A 14022-nucleotide genomic window follows, 5' to 3' on the forward strand; every position below is an offset into this window, starting at 1 on the left:
CACGCCAGGCGCAGAAAATAAACGGGCGGTTGCTCGGGGCGCGTCATCGGTCTCCAATTAGCGGCGCTGAAAGGAGTTACGTAAGCGGGCCCCCTCAGAAACACAGAGGAGGAAACAAAAGGGTGAAATATTTCCCCCATAGCTTTGCCGGGACAAAGGATGTCAAAGACAACAAGTTTCCTCTGTTTTGTGCGGAATTTGCGGCAGTGGGAGTATCAGGGTCGGAGGGGCCCGAAGAGTCATGCGGTGTGCGGAGCAACAGCCGGCTCAAAGGAGCCGCACCAGCTGGGACAGAAACCTGCATAAAAACCCCTGAATGCTGCACAGAACAATCTGCACCGACTGTTCCATACAACTGCGCAACCGTATTCAATCGCATCGTGGCACAAAAAAAAGAAAAAAAAAAAAAAAAGCTCTTGACGGGCTATTGAAGTCAAGACGGGTGACCTTGCTCTCCCGTTTCCCCTCGTCTCAGACGCTCCAACACTCTTCTGACAGCGGCGTTCACGTAACAGCTCGATCGATCAAACAAAACTGAGCGTTTGGACGGAAAAGAAACACACAATATACCTCCTGGGGTTGGGAAACACATAACAACCTATATATATAACATGTAACATATGAGGCTTTTGAAGAAAAATATTATTTTACTCAGGAAAATAAATCAAATCACTCCTTAATGCATAACATATTCTATTCCATCTGAAGCAATGGGTGGACAGTGTATTATATTATTCATTCAGGTTTATTTTAACTAACAATAACATATCAATTACAGAAAGCATCTCTCATAAACAGCATATCTTATAGTAACAGCAGCTGATAGCATGTGCTGTATAGCAGTGGTTCCCAAACTCAGTCCTGGGTACCCCTGTGGATGCTTGTTTTCGTTCCGACCACAGTTGCAATCCCAGAATTTTCATATGTTATTCATTTTTCATAATTAGGTGCTTTTTCATGTTTAGATGGATTATTCCCCCTCTTAAACCACACTATGCCAGAAATCTCCATGTCGTGCCCTAAAAAAATAACATTTCCATGTTCATATTGAGCTTACTGTGCTACATTGCAAACAATTACAATACAATACAAACAATAATGTTGCATCCACAAATTATCAAGTAAAAAACTGTCAAGACAAATACTGTCAAGAGGCTGAATATGAGCTGTGACCGCTCTTCTGGCCCAGATGGCGAGACATCTATCTGTTAAACATCTGTAACGCTAATTACCACATCTAAACATATCTGAGGCCTTAGACACTAGCCTCGCTTCAATAAAAAAAGAACAACAAAAAATAAATGCTTGCTTCTTCAGGCATCTTCCAGGTGACCTGGATGTAAGATGGATGTAACTCCATTAGTTGGGGCTGTTTCATCCAAACTACAATGACCAACAGCCCCTTAAGCCCTCAGTGTTTCTCCAATTGAACCAACAAAAAAAACATCCGGTCAAGTAGTGAGATTACCCACAATGCATGGCGATGCTGCCTCACCTCCACACCAAACAGCTGTGGTTGTTTGTCGGTTTGGAGTGCACCAATGCCTAAATGCCTGGAGGAAGCTGGCACTAAACGCCTGGAGGAAGCTGGCACAAAACTTCATTCAAAGCACATCACAGACATTGCAAAGTTTGACGTTCCTGAAGAATAAAATGGACAATCTGGGATTGGAACACATTGTGATGAACGTCATTTGAATGTTAAACTTTTGAAAGTCAAATATGCAGCAATTTTATTCATTTGAACCCTTTATTAATTTGAATAGTCTGCTACATTACATAATCAATGGGTAACTCTCATTTTGTAGCTATAAATTAATCGATAGTCACACCAGCAGTAATGGGGATTTAATTAGAATTTGCAGTAATTGTTTTACGTTGTCTTTCTGAACAGTGCATCCCCTTTTCACATTCTACAATCCTACTGATGAATCTTAAACTGTTATCTGCTTACTGCAGAAGAGCATGTGAAAAGGGCTATGTGGAAAAAACTCATAATTTTGATATTTTAAAAAATGGAATTTTTATCTTGTAAATTCAGAATTGAATCAGAATTTAATATTTTTTACTTAAAATCACATCTCATACTTTTTCACTTTAATCTGTAAAACGTTGACTCTTTACAGACTGCATGGCCATTACCATTCATTACTACTGTGGCTGTGTTTCCATCATCTGAACCATTGAGTTTGTCTGCATCCTGCTCAACCACATTATCCTGATATACCACCGGCCCCATATGACTCGCACACAGGTGACGTCTGTGAGTCTAACTCTACCTAAAGCTCTTCGTTGGACTTGCATGACAGCAAGTACCCCAAGCAAGTCTGAGCGGCTCCGGCTGCTGAACATTTCCATACGACTTGATTTTGAGCTAAAATATCAAATATTCCCTTATTATTCCACGCAGGACTAAAATTCTGTTTTACACGTTCATCATCTCCAGACTTTCTATTTTTTTTTTTTTTTTGCTACAGTCTGTTGACTGCTGAAGGTAGTTATGGTCCAAACTTGGGTCTTAGACTCAGAACTGTACAGGTCAACAATAAAAGACTAAAACTAAACTTTTAAAGTTTAAACTATTATGAATCCGGTTCATCTGATTCAAACACTCCTCGGTATTTTTGAGATAACACTGGGTTCTCTGCTTTTTCGTTTGTATGAATTACGTCCATGTCCATATAACACTTGTGCATGAAAGGGAACAAAAAGAAACCTTACGTCCACAGCTAGCCTGTGGCTGGCTTTGTCATTCCAAAGCGGTGGGTTTGTGGGATTCCCCAGTAAAGACTATGAATGATTGATTCAGAATGTTTAGCGACCCTGAAACTTTTCTAATGTGGAAATTTCCATTAGAGAATTTGTTTAGAGAGAAGGCTGTTCTACTACGTCTCTGTAGTATTTTGATGTTGAGGATTTATAGATAGATTATTTATTAAACCCAAATGTTTCTTTCCAGAGGTGGAGCAGTTCAACACCCATTTTCTGGGCAGTACATTCATGTGTTACATAACTTATTACCATATTAAATTATGCAAACAGGTTGTATTACAGCTTTTTATGAAGCAGAATAAGTATTATCACTCATAGAAAGGTAGAAGGTAGACTGAAAACCTACACACAAAAAATGCAGGATTCCAAGGTCAATAATCGACACCAGAATTGTAGCACCTGTAAGCGACCTCCTGTGAACTCTGGTTGTTCATGGGAGAGAAATAGATGTGCTTGTGAAAACCAGGAGGGAATTCATAGTATGAATTCTATGCAAACATTTTTGCCTGCCACGTTGGCTGTATCAAAGGCCTTGGAAAGGTCAATAAAAACGATGATGACACAGTGTTGTTCATTTTCAAGGCATGGGACATCATTGATTGCTACTGAGGCTGCAGTAAATGACCTTTGACCAAAAAATTCAGGTATAAATTAACATTTAATTTGCAACCGCAATTTAACAGATGCCCTTATAATGACCTATTCAGGCATTTGTTTTTTTTCAGTTATTTCCATCTGTACAGCTGGAGCCATTTGGACCGAGAACCATTCTAATACGAGCCTCGAACCTGCAACCCTCTGGTGTTGGTACTGAACCACTAACCATGCCAAGTGGACAACAAGTAAATATATCAGGGTGGGTTTACTGGTGATTCTCTCAGTACAGAGCATGTGTTTTTTCCTACCTCCTCACTCATTTTCTGCATGAACAAACACTAAAATATGCAAACATATTTGTGCCGTTGATCATCGTTTGTCCTATTGGAGAGTCCCTACAGGCGATCCCTCCCTAGCTAGAACGCTAAGATTAGATCAGACCAGGGGGCTGTGAGCTCACCGGCTGGAGGAGATTCATTCAGGCACAGTTGGGGGGGGGGGGGGGGGCGGTCGGGGGTGAGGGGCTAGGGGGGGGGGATTAATTTCCCCATTGTAATGTCCCCTACAGTCCTTTTTGTGAGTTTCTTTCATCATCAGTATTGCTATTGGCAGCAATATTGTGCAACAGGAGCTTTTCACCGCTGTGTAGCTGAATCCAATCTCCTCTTTCCAGAACCATGATTACTGTAACAATCGAGCTAATAATCTTCTTTCTTTCTTTGCTGCTTTGATTCCAAATTACTTCCATTTACTCTCATATTTTTACAAGAGAATAACCCCACTAAAGCTTTGAATGTCAGTTGAAACACACAAGCTAATCCCAAAAACCACAAGTTACAAAATGCGTGGGTATCCTGAGCAGGCAGAGGAATAAGATTTGAGCCACACACTCCTAACTGCTGCCATTGCTCTGTGGCTAACATAGAGAGATCTCCAATGGATCCTCTCATGACAGGTTAAATATGAGGTAAGTCTCCATTTGGCTCTGACACAGTACACCAAAAAGTACACTCTGAAACTCGGTGAACTGATGTCCTGATAAACCATCTGGTCCTCCTTTGTGTAATAACATGATATGGGCGTTGTCTAACAGTTGCACATTGTCAAGACTCAATAGATAATTTCTTTCAGTTTTTGCTGACATGAATGGACTCTGTTTTACCCATGGACACTTTCTCATGTGCTTGGGAGTAGAAATTTGCGCTCATAACCGTGGCAGAGACGGTGCCAGGTCCAATTGGCTGTAATGTTGTTTAAGGAGGGAGAGAGTCGGTTGGCAGAGTATTCACCACTGATGCAGTAACTGCACGGAGCAGCCGGTGGCTGGCTGCACACGTGTTGCAGGCAGAGCATGCTAGCGTGCCGCTTCCTCAGCACACTGCAGGATGTTGGTACAGGCTCACATCAGCACTGCCCATTCCCAAAATGGGGAAGAGGAGGAAAAAATAGGGCTATCAAAACACTAAAACACTGAGTATAAAACTGATACTCAGTAAAGTCCGCCCTGGCAGGGAGGAATGCAGGAAAACGATCGACTCTCTCAATCCCGCATTTTTAGCGTGTGTGCTTTACCAGAGCTGCACCCCACGGGGGCTTACGGAGGGAGGAGAACTTCGGAGCGCTCCATGAGAACTTCGGTTCATTCGGGCCGCTCTCTCGCGATGCCTTCCTTTAAGCCCCCCCCCCCCCCCCCCCATTCACCGAGGCCCCCGGAATGCACCCAGTTTTGTTTCCCGTCCAGCAGAAATCATAAACACGGCCAGACCCTGGATGTCTAATTTGTTCCATAGAATTCTCCCCCTGATCTCCCCCCCTCGTTACCTCGTCCCGTCTTCTGCTCCTGCGCTCTGAACACAGTGGATGCACGACACAAAAGGGCTTTAAGCTTTTTTGTCTTCTTTTTTTTTGCCGGGGGAGGGGGGCGGGGTGGTGGGGGGGTTACAGTACGTGTAAGTTTGTTTTTGCGGCGAAGGAGCAGCCCTCGAGCGGCAGGTCGCTGAGAGAGAGAATCCCACCAGACTGACGATCAGGCTTGAGAACGTTTCTTTTCTTCAATTTGTTTCCAAAGAATAAACACTTACGCAAGTACTCTAAAGAAAATAATGTAATTTAAAAGATGGTTCAAAAGTTTTTGATCAAAGAAAATATATGTTTACACCCCCAACCAGAAATAGTAACAAATTTAATCAAATATGTATGCATTTTTTTGTAGTTTCCATATTTTCCTTTCTGTGATGTCAGAGACAAAGTTTAAACTTTTGCATTTATAGACATTAGAAAGAGGGGTGAAAGGCAATTGCATGCCATGTTTAATAAATCTGATCATTAAAAAATCAAAACCTCCTCCAAGGCACTTCATATTCACACATGCAATTCAGACTGAAGATTATTTCCCAAGTACTCCTTGAGTTGAATCTGAAAGGAAGCCTGTTTGATTCCTTTCATGGGTCGCGTTGCGAAGGCAATTCATTCAAGATATAAATGTGCGCTTATCCAGCTTGATGCCGCCAGAGACAGCAGCCTCTCTGGGAGAGCAGTCCGCCACATGGGGGCTCCTCGGTTTAGGCTAACGGGCTCGCGGTTCGCTAATCGTGCTGCTGCAAAGGAGATGCTGTGTTTCGCCCACTGGAGCGTAGCCGTCAACGGCGAAACGGGCGAAGTCGCTAGCTAGCGTGAGCACTAGCATGACGGACGGAGGCATGAATTATCAGTATAGTTAGGCTCTCTGAATGAGCGTGCTAGCATTAGCACGGGGAGCGCCCCTCCCACTGAGGATTGGGCGTTTTTTGTGTGGTGGGGGGGGTCATGGAGGAGGCCTGCGTGAGCAGGGAAGGACAGGCTCGGCATTATGAACGCTCTTCCTCTCTGGCAAACCATGCGCTGCCTTCTCTGTGGGCCGGACGACCTCCAGCTGATGTGACCGTCGAACAAAGGAATCATCTGAGCGTGCAAAATGGCCGACGCTTGGCGCGCCCTCCCTACGACGCGCTAGCGCTGAACAGCGTAGCCGCGGAAGGGAGCCCGCGATCGAATTCCAAAACGCGACCGGGCTCGCCCCATCCCGAGCCAGACCTCTGCGGCGGGGTTTAAAAAGGGGGCCTCCACTTGAATGTTTGAGTGAGAGGACAGAGAAGAAAAGTATATGCAAAGTTATGCAAAGTAGCATTTGGCTTAAAAGTTCTATTCACTAGCATATGCTGGAAGGGAAGGGAAAACAGTTTTTTGCTTGGAAAAAAGAAATTGTATAATGAGAACCCTTGACAACTGATGTTCTGTTTGCCAGAGAAAGACTTAGCACTCAGCAACACTTTAGCGAACTTTGGTGTTGCCAAGGGGATAAGAAGAGAGAATTGTTACTGTACTGGTTGTTCGGACTGGGCACATGTGTACTTCAGTTTATTTTGGAAAGGTTACAGATTACAAACAATCAAATGGGTGAGGAATGCATGTAGCTCAAGGTGCCATTTTTGAGATTCTGGGCAAGGTAAGAAGGGAACAACCCAAAAAAAAAAGAGATGTAATGTTGGTGGCATCAGACATTCAATTCCTCAGCATGAACAAGACAGAGCCTGTATCTCCATTCGTCCCTACCCCCCCTTCGCTTTTCTCTTTACTGCTGTCCTTCCAAATTCACTTACTGTTGTTCGGGAGAGAAGATTAAACCTGGTGTTCTTGTCCTTTCAGAAAAAAAAGTGTCAGGCAAGTGAATGTCCAAAAGGATGGCGGCCATTTTATTCTCCCTCATCTTTAATTGCCCCAGCCAGAGCAGGGGATGACTCACATCCATTCCTCTGGGCTTATCCTCGCTCCAGGCCCCAGGATTAAATTGCTTCCTTTCCCTTTTGTGTGTTTGTGGAATTAGTTAACCAATGTCTCTTTTTTTTTTTTTTTTTTTTTTTTGTAGTTAGCGGAGGTTTTTCTTCCCGAGCGCGGTCTGTTAAATCGGACGGAGCCGCTGGGCCTCGATGATTCAGGGGCCGTTCGGGGGCCTCTGTGCAGCCACGGCGACCCGGTGAGAAGAAGGCCGTGCGTCTGGCCATCATCAATGGCGGGTCTCCCGGCAACCGCTCAGCCCATTAGCTGCGATGCTGGACATTCACCACCTATTCACCGTCCCAACAGGGACACCCCATTTCGCATAAAGATAATCTTTTTCCCCCGTTTAAGAAAGGACCGGGCACCTGACAGCAATATGCAGAGGAAAAGGGATGGAGTGTGCTCCTCAAAGAGTAGGCCGAGGGAACAGGCGAGAGAAGGAGGCTTTGGAAAAATCTGCAAAGTCCTTTAGGTGTCCACTGCAAATGGTCTTAAATGTGAATTTCCAGGCCAGAAGGTCAAAGGAAACTCTTGTAATTGCAGAAACTCTTGTCGTTTAGTAGTGTATTTTTGTTGGGCTCTACGGTCAGCTGGACCTTTATAACAGCAAGTTCAAACGTAACAGGTACAAGATGTTATAAATCAAAAAATAAGCCCAATCTTTCCGCCCTTTTACTTCATCACCATATCTTGTGTTTGTCTTGTCCCATGGAACCCCAGCTCAAGAAGTTAAGTCTCCTGTGTTGCACCCCTGTTCATTACTAAGCTCCTGCTCTGCAGAAATCAAGTTCCACCAGAAACCGAAATTTTTCAGACTGCGTAGACGCCTCATAGACCGTGGAGGCAATGCCAACGCACCAATAGTTAGCACCCAGTACCCAGTTACGGTACCTTTCAGGTCTGGGTGGGTCTGACCAAAGATCTTGCCCAAAATCCTGGATCTCACCCGTGACAAAGAACCTTCACCCCCCCGAAGCAGAACCGTCCCTCCCAATGAGGGGCATGGGGCATTAATCACCCTGCCGTCCCGTCCCTGTCAGGGCCATTAGGGATGCATGAGGTGGAGCCTTTATTCCTCACCCTCTTTAAATTGACCCTTGGCATTAGGGGGAAACTGTCCCAGCATGCATTGGGCTGCTCAGTATTGAGATTAGGGACGTTGCCAAAGAGGGGGTGGGGGGGGTGGGGGGTCTGAACTCCGGAGATACGCATTAATTATGCGGAAGTTGGTCACAAAGACCCTGAAACTCCCTCTCCGAAACACAAAGGTGCGTGGGAGATGGCTTCCGAAAACGGAAAAAGAAACCATTCAACCGACAAAGTCGATGTACTGAGCCTGCGGGACCTAATGGGACAACTCAGTGTGCAACATCATATCATAGTTTTATCTTTATTAAACAGCAAAACTATGGTTGATATTCTAAACATAATTCAGACCACCTAGTTTCATAAATTACAGTTTGAAACTACAGACATTTTTGTTTGTGGGTCTGTAATATTTAACGCAAGATAAGACTCAATAAGATTTTTACATTAAGACACAACCAACCCCTTTACAACAGTTTTAGAACAAGGGTTTTTGAATGCTGAGTTGTCACTGAGCACCTTGTTTATGAATTCACATGATTAGTGATGGCTTTCTTTATATTAGAGTAGAATGACCTGAATAATCTTGCTGAAGATTGCTCCCCTGAATGTTGTTTATAACAAGCCTTCTAGGGGAACACCCGTACAATCAGCAAAGGTCTCATTTAAAACCTCACCAGATAACATCTCTGTAACATCCAAATGCAGTCAATAAGAACATGAAAATGATTCATGACAGCTTTCGCCGGCAGAATGTTCTCATGAATTCTAATGCAAACATTTGCTATTGCAAAAAGCCTAAACGAAGTCATCCATACTTAAATCAGCAGTTTTTATGGGTGTAATTGCTTGACGTTTGTTTCCCTTTCCTAGCAAGCTCAGTACCCTTTTATGTTCACATATAGACCTGTCCTTGTGTCCCAGAGTGTTTATTGAGTTTATACACACTAAACTGAGTCTGTTTGCTTCAGCCCATATTTGAACCATTTGTGGTTGTAACTGGATCAGCACAATAAGTGGCACAGAAGAGTAAAAAATTGTAATTGGAAAAAAGTTGAACTGGTGCTCTAATTAGTCATCTGACTGTACGGGGGGCCTTATTCTCAGATGAAACCGTGAGTATAATTATAGAGGATACTGCGCGTTAAAAACCAGGTCATGTTGGTGACAACAGTCGCTGAGAGCTGTCAACCTTGAGAAAGACGGGGTTGGCTGGTTTCTAAAAAGAAATTGCAATCAGGGAGCCGATCGCACGGTTGTAATAAACCACGAGTTTAATTCCAGATGTCAAAGCTAAAACTTCTTCCACCACTTTTCCAATCAGGGGACCGCACCAAATGAAAAAGAACGAACCCTTCCAAAAAACCCTTAATCACGCTCTGCCTCCAGGTGTCCTCTGTAGGCTAATCAAGGCCGTTCTGGGACTGCTCAAATTTAGGTCTGAGCAAATGGGGTAACACCCAACACCAGTACTCTGTGTAACGTGCTTTCCATATTATCTTTTTACAAAATATTTTATTATAGTCAAACGTACCTTCACCAGCACACCTCACATCATGTGACACTCTTCCCTGTTTCAGATCCGTTATCTTGACTTAATTTCTGCCCTTTAATTTAATCTCTGCCATGTCTATATATAAATCCACTAGATTTCCACGGACCTCCTTAAGGAATGACCTAAGACTATATACACTGTGATATTCCAGTATGTGAACACAATATCACAGTCACATAGCATAGCAGAGAATATATGAAGGTTTTGCAGAGGTACATTGGCCCCACAACATGTACAGCAAGTGCTGAAGAGTTCAGAATATACATAAATGTGTCCTTGTCCGTCCCAGCGGCACGATGTTAAGGGGAGTGAACACAAAACTAAACAGCTGTGCCATTTTGGTTTTATAAGGAAACTTTCCTGAGTGTCTTCAGAATGGGTTTTTGCTGTAAGGTAAGACTACCCTGGGTCCACTTTCAAATTCCTGTGCTCATCAGCTAACAGCACAGCCCGGATTCTAACGAGTAAACTCTGGGACACACGTCTCCAGCTGCACGGACAAGCTGAGACCTACATCCTCATATCCCTATTGATCCCATGTAACTTACAGCCCCCTATTGCATATCAGAACATCCATTATCCCCTGGATATCAGCATCCATTATCCCCTGGATATCAGCATCCATTATCCCCTGGATATCAGCATCCATTAGCCCATTCATAAAGCATTGATGAGGTGGAGTAATGAAGCCAGATAGACTGCCACCATTATCTTTCAGAGCAGGAAAACATTTACCTTACTGCTCTCCAGTTCACGAGGGCTACATGTGTGAATGTGAATCCATAAAAGGGCCTGTGCGTGCTGCTGCCTGGGGCCCGGGAAGAATGGTTTTTGAAATAATAGAGAAATAATGGAGAAATAGTGGCTTATAAACAAATATACTCTGCATTGAAGTACTGTGCTGTGCTACTTGGAAAAAAAAGAAAGCATTCTGGTAAGTTTATTGTGGGTCGTGTCCCACTACATCAGAAAACAAGGACTATAATGCTGTGGTCTTTCGATAATCACAAAGTTTTCAAATCAGTCCAAACTCAACCGCAGATTGGATTCCTGAAATGAAGCGCTGTACAGCTTGAAGAGAATGATTATTTATATTATAGATCATATCCTACTACACTGGAATAAAGTAAAATAATTACAGGCTGCTTTCAAGATTTGTGGATTTTGAAGCCAGTTCCCTGACAACCACATACTGGGTTTCTAAAAACCAAGAATATAATATCTCTGAAAAAACTGCCAAGACAACCCAAACCCCATAACCAATCAGCCCATGATTACCGAACACACATCCTAGGAAAAGACCCACCATCTCCGGAAAGCTTAACTTAAGACTCTACATTCAGACATCTAGTACATCCAAGAGGAAATGTGAGGTAAAGGTCACAAAATGAAGTAAATTCAGGCACAACTTTTCCACAATTTTCTGACATGATATGACATTCCTGGCATACACTACTGCATGCCTACTTGCACATGCTATATGTACTGTACTGTGGATGCCATATGCACTAGTCTACATACATAATTCCATGCATATCGATGGTCTCAATCGACTTCGTGAAGTAACCACCACCACCGCCCCCCACCATCCAATTAAGAGAGCTCTTCAGGTCCCAAGCTTGGCGGGGGGGCCTCGTTTCAAAGCAGTGATTTGAAAAGGAGAAAAGGTGGACTTCACCATTCCCCCTGCATAAAGGGAAGGGCTCGTTGGCCCAGCCCGGTGGTGAATGGGGCCTGGCATCGTGAGCAGAATTTTTCACCGGGGGGCTGAAGGGAAGGCCGAGCCCAGGATTTCACCATCTCACTAAAAGTCCGGCTCCTTCGCCCCCTCGTCACCCTGCTGCAGTGGGACCGGCCGTCACCCTGCTGCAGTGGGACCGGCCGTCACCCTGCTGCAGTGGGCCCGGCCGTCACCCTGCTGCAGTGGGCCCGGCCGTCACCCTGCTGCAGTGGGCCCGGCCGTCACCCTGCTGCAGTGGGCCCGCCCGTCACCCTGCTGCAGTGGGCCCGGCCGTCACCCTGCTGCAGTGGGCCCGCCCGTCACCCTGCTGCAGTGGGCCCGCCCGTCACCCTGCTGCAGTGGGCCTCGGCCGTCACCCTGCTGCAGTGGGCCCGCCCGTCCCCTGCTGCAGTGGGCCCGGCCGTCACCCTGCTGCAGTGGGCCCGGCCGTCACCCTGCTGCAGTGGGCCCGTCCATCACCCTGCTGCAGTGGGCCCGCCCGTCACCCTGCTGCAGTGGGCCCGTCCGTCACCCTGCTGCAGTGGGCCCGTCCATCACCCTGCTGCAGTGGGCCCGCCCGTCACCCTGCTGCAGTGGGCCCGTCCATCACCCTGCTGCAGTGGGCCCGGCCGTCACCCTGCTGCAGTGGGCCCGGCCGTGATACGTGTGCAGTGGGCCCAGCCGTCACCCTGCTGCAGTGGGCCCACCCGTCACCCTGCTGCAGTGGGCCCGTCCGTCACCCTGCTGCAGTGGGCCCGGGCGTGAAACGTGTGCGATATCTGCCAGGACTGTGCTGGAAATGGGCAGAATGGGAAAAGAGAGTCTATTTCGACATGCTATTTAGGTAAAACGTTATTTGCGGTTGGGTGGGGGGTGGGGCTTGTGTGGCAGAGTGGACATAGGGGGTCAGGCTCGGCCTTACTGGGCACCATCAACAGCCTGTGGGCGGAGCCTTTAAGCTCAGACATGGCAACAGTTACCGAGTGATGTGTAGTGTACTTCCCTGATCTCGGAATTTCCCCAGTGTACTTCCCCGATGTGAAACTCAAAGTCAGCCCAGACTCCCCTTGATTCTGAAGTCGTCCACCCATAATGCGAGTCAGATTCACACACAGCCTGCTTGTGTCTGATTTTCAGAAATCACACCATCATTCACTTAAACACAGCTGAAGATACTGTGCCCAGAAAATCTTTCACTAACTGAAAACTGTATCTCCAGACGCCAAATCATAGTGTTTTGGCAATAAATGTGTGCATGTGCCCTGTGGAATCAAGAAGCCATTTCACAGAGAGAGCTGCTCCTGTGGCATATTGTATGCATTATTTAATAGAACTCTATTGAAAAGTATTAGCCTTATAGCTAATTAGGCTAGTAGCCAAAAGCAAAATACTTCAAGAATATTTGTGCAAAAACTATGCTAGATAAAAAGTATGTATACAACTTCAAAGGTTGAGGTTGCAAGCGTCAATAGTCTTTGAAAATGAGAAAGGCCATTAAGAAATTGGCCATGGCCATAAATCACAGTGGAGGTTCTCTTTGGTCTGAATGAGTAGACAATCGTAATTCTGTTGGCCCTGCCCACTGCGTGTGATTGGCTGCTTAAGGTGACCTTCCTTCAGCCACCTCAGAGTAAATTCTCAGGGCAGGGGTCATGGGAAGGGCAAAGGGTAAAGCCTGAAAGGGACGCAGTGCATTATGGGCAGGGGCATGGTCCTGGGAACCAAATTAACCAAAGAATACTTCCTGTGGCCATAAAAATTAAACCCTGCATTACTGCTTTCAGATTTAAAGTCATATGATCATATGCATGAATAGTGGTAGGTAGAAAAACTGTATCATTTCAGGCACCAGCAAAAAAAACAAAAAACAAATCCATATGTGAATTTTAAGGAAACCATAAGAATGTTTTTATAAAAAATGAAACATGTTGTATTTTGGAGGTTTCGGTTTCTACTTTTAGTAAGTTATATAATATAAATATATTTGGGTACTTTTGTATAATTCAGCAGCCATGTGGATACTGTCCTTGAATTTGAGGAAAATAACCAAGTTGTTCTTGAATTAGCAAAATAGACAAGTGTGGGAATCCTGTAAAGTGCAAAATGCATTATCATTAGCAATAAGAAAGTATCAACATTCCAGACCACTTCATAACCATTTTAATACAATGCAACAATACATTTTCTTTCCCTCACGTTTTACTTATTTACTTCATATGTCTCTGCCATGTGCTAAAAAGCACATACATCCTTTTCACCAGACCATCCAAAAAAAATCATAAATGATTTTCTTCAGGAATACCCAGCTTTGGCAAAAAAAGCATGAAGCAATCACAGTAATGCTGGAAAAAAACATACTAATTGTGTTATGGCAATAGAAAACAAGGAAGCCAGAGGAAACCGAAAAGAAGTCAAACACACCAAGCTTCACTGGGGAAGCAAATCCCCAGAGTGCCCTCACAGAAGGATTTCACTT

Source organism: Anguilla rostrata, chromosome 10, assembly GCF_018555375.3.
Source record: "Anguilla rostrata isolate EN2019 chromosome 10, ASM1855537v3, whole genome shotgun sequence".
Classification (NCBI taxonomy): domain Eukaryota; kingdom Metazoa; phylum Chordata; class Actinopteri; order Anguilliformes; family Anguillidae; genus Anguilla; species Anguilla rostrata.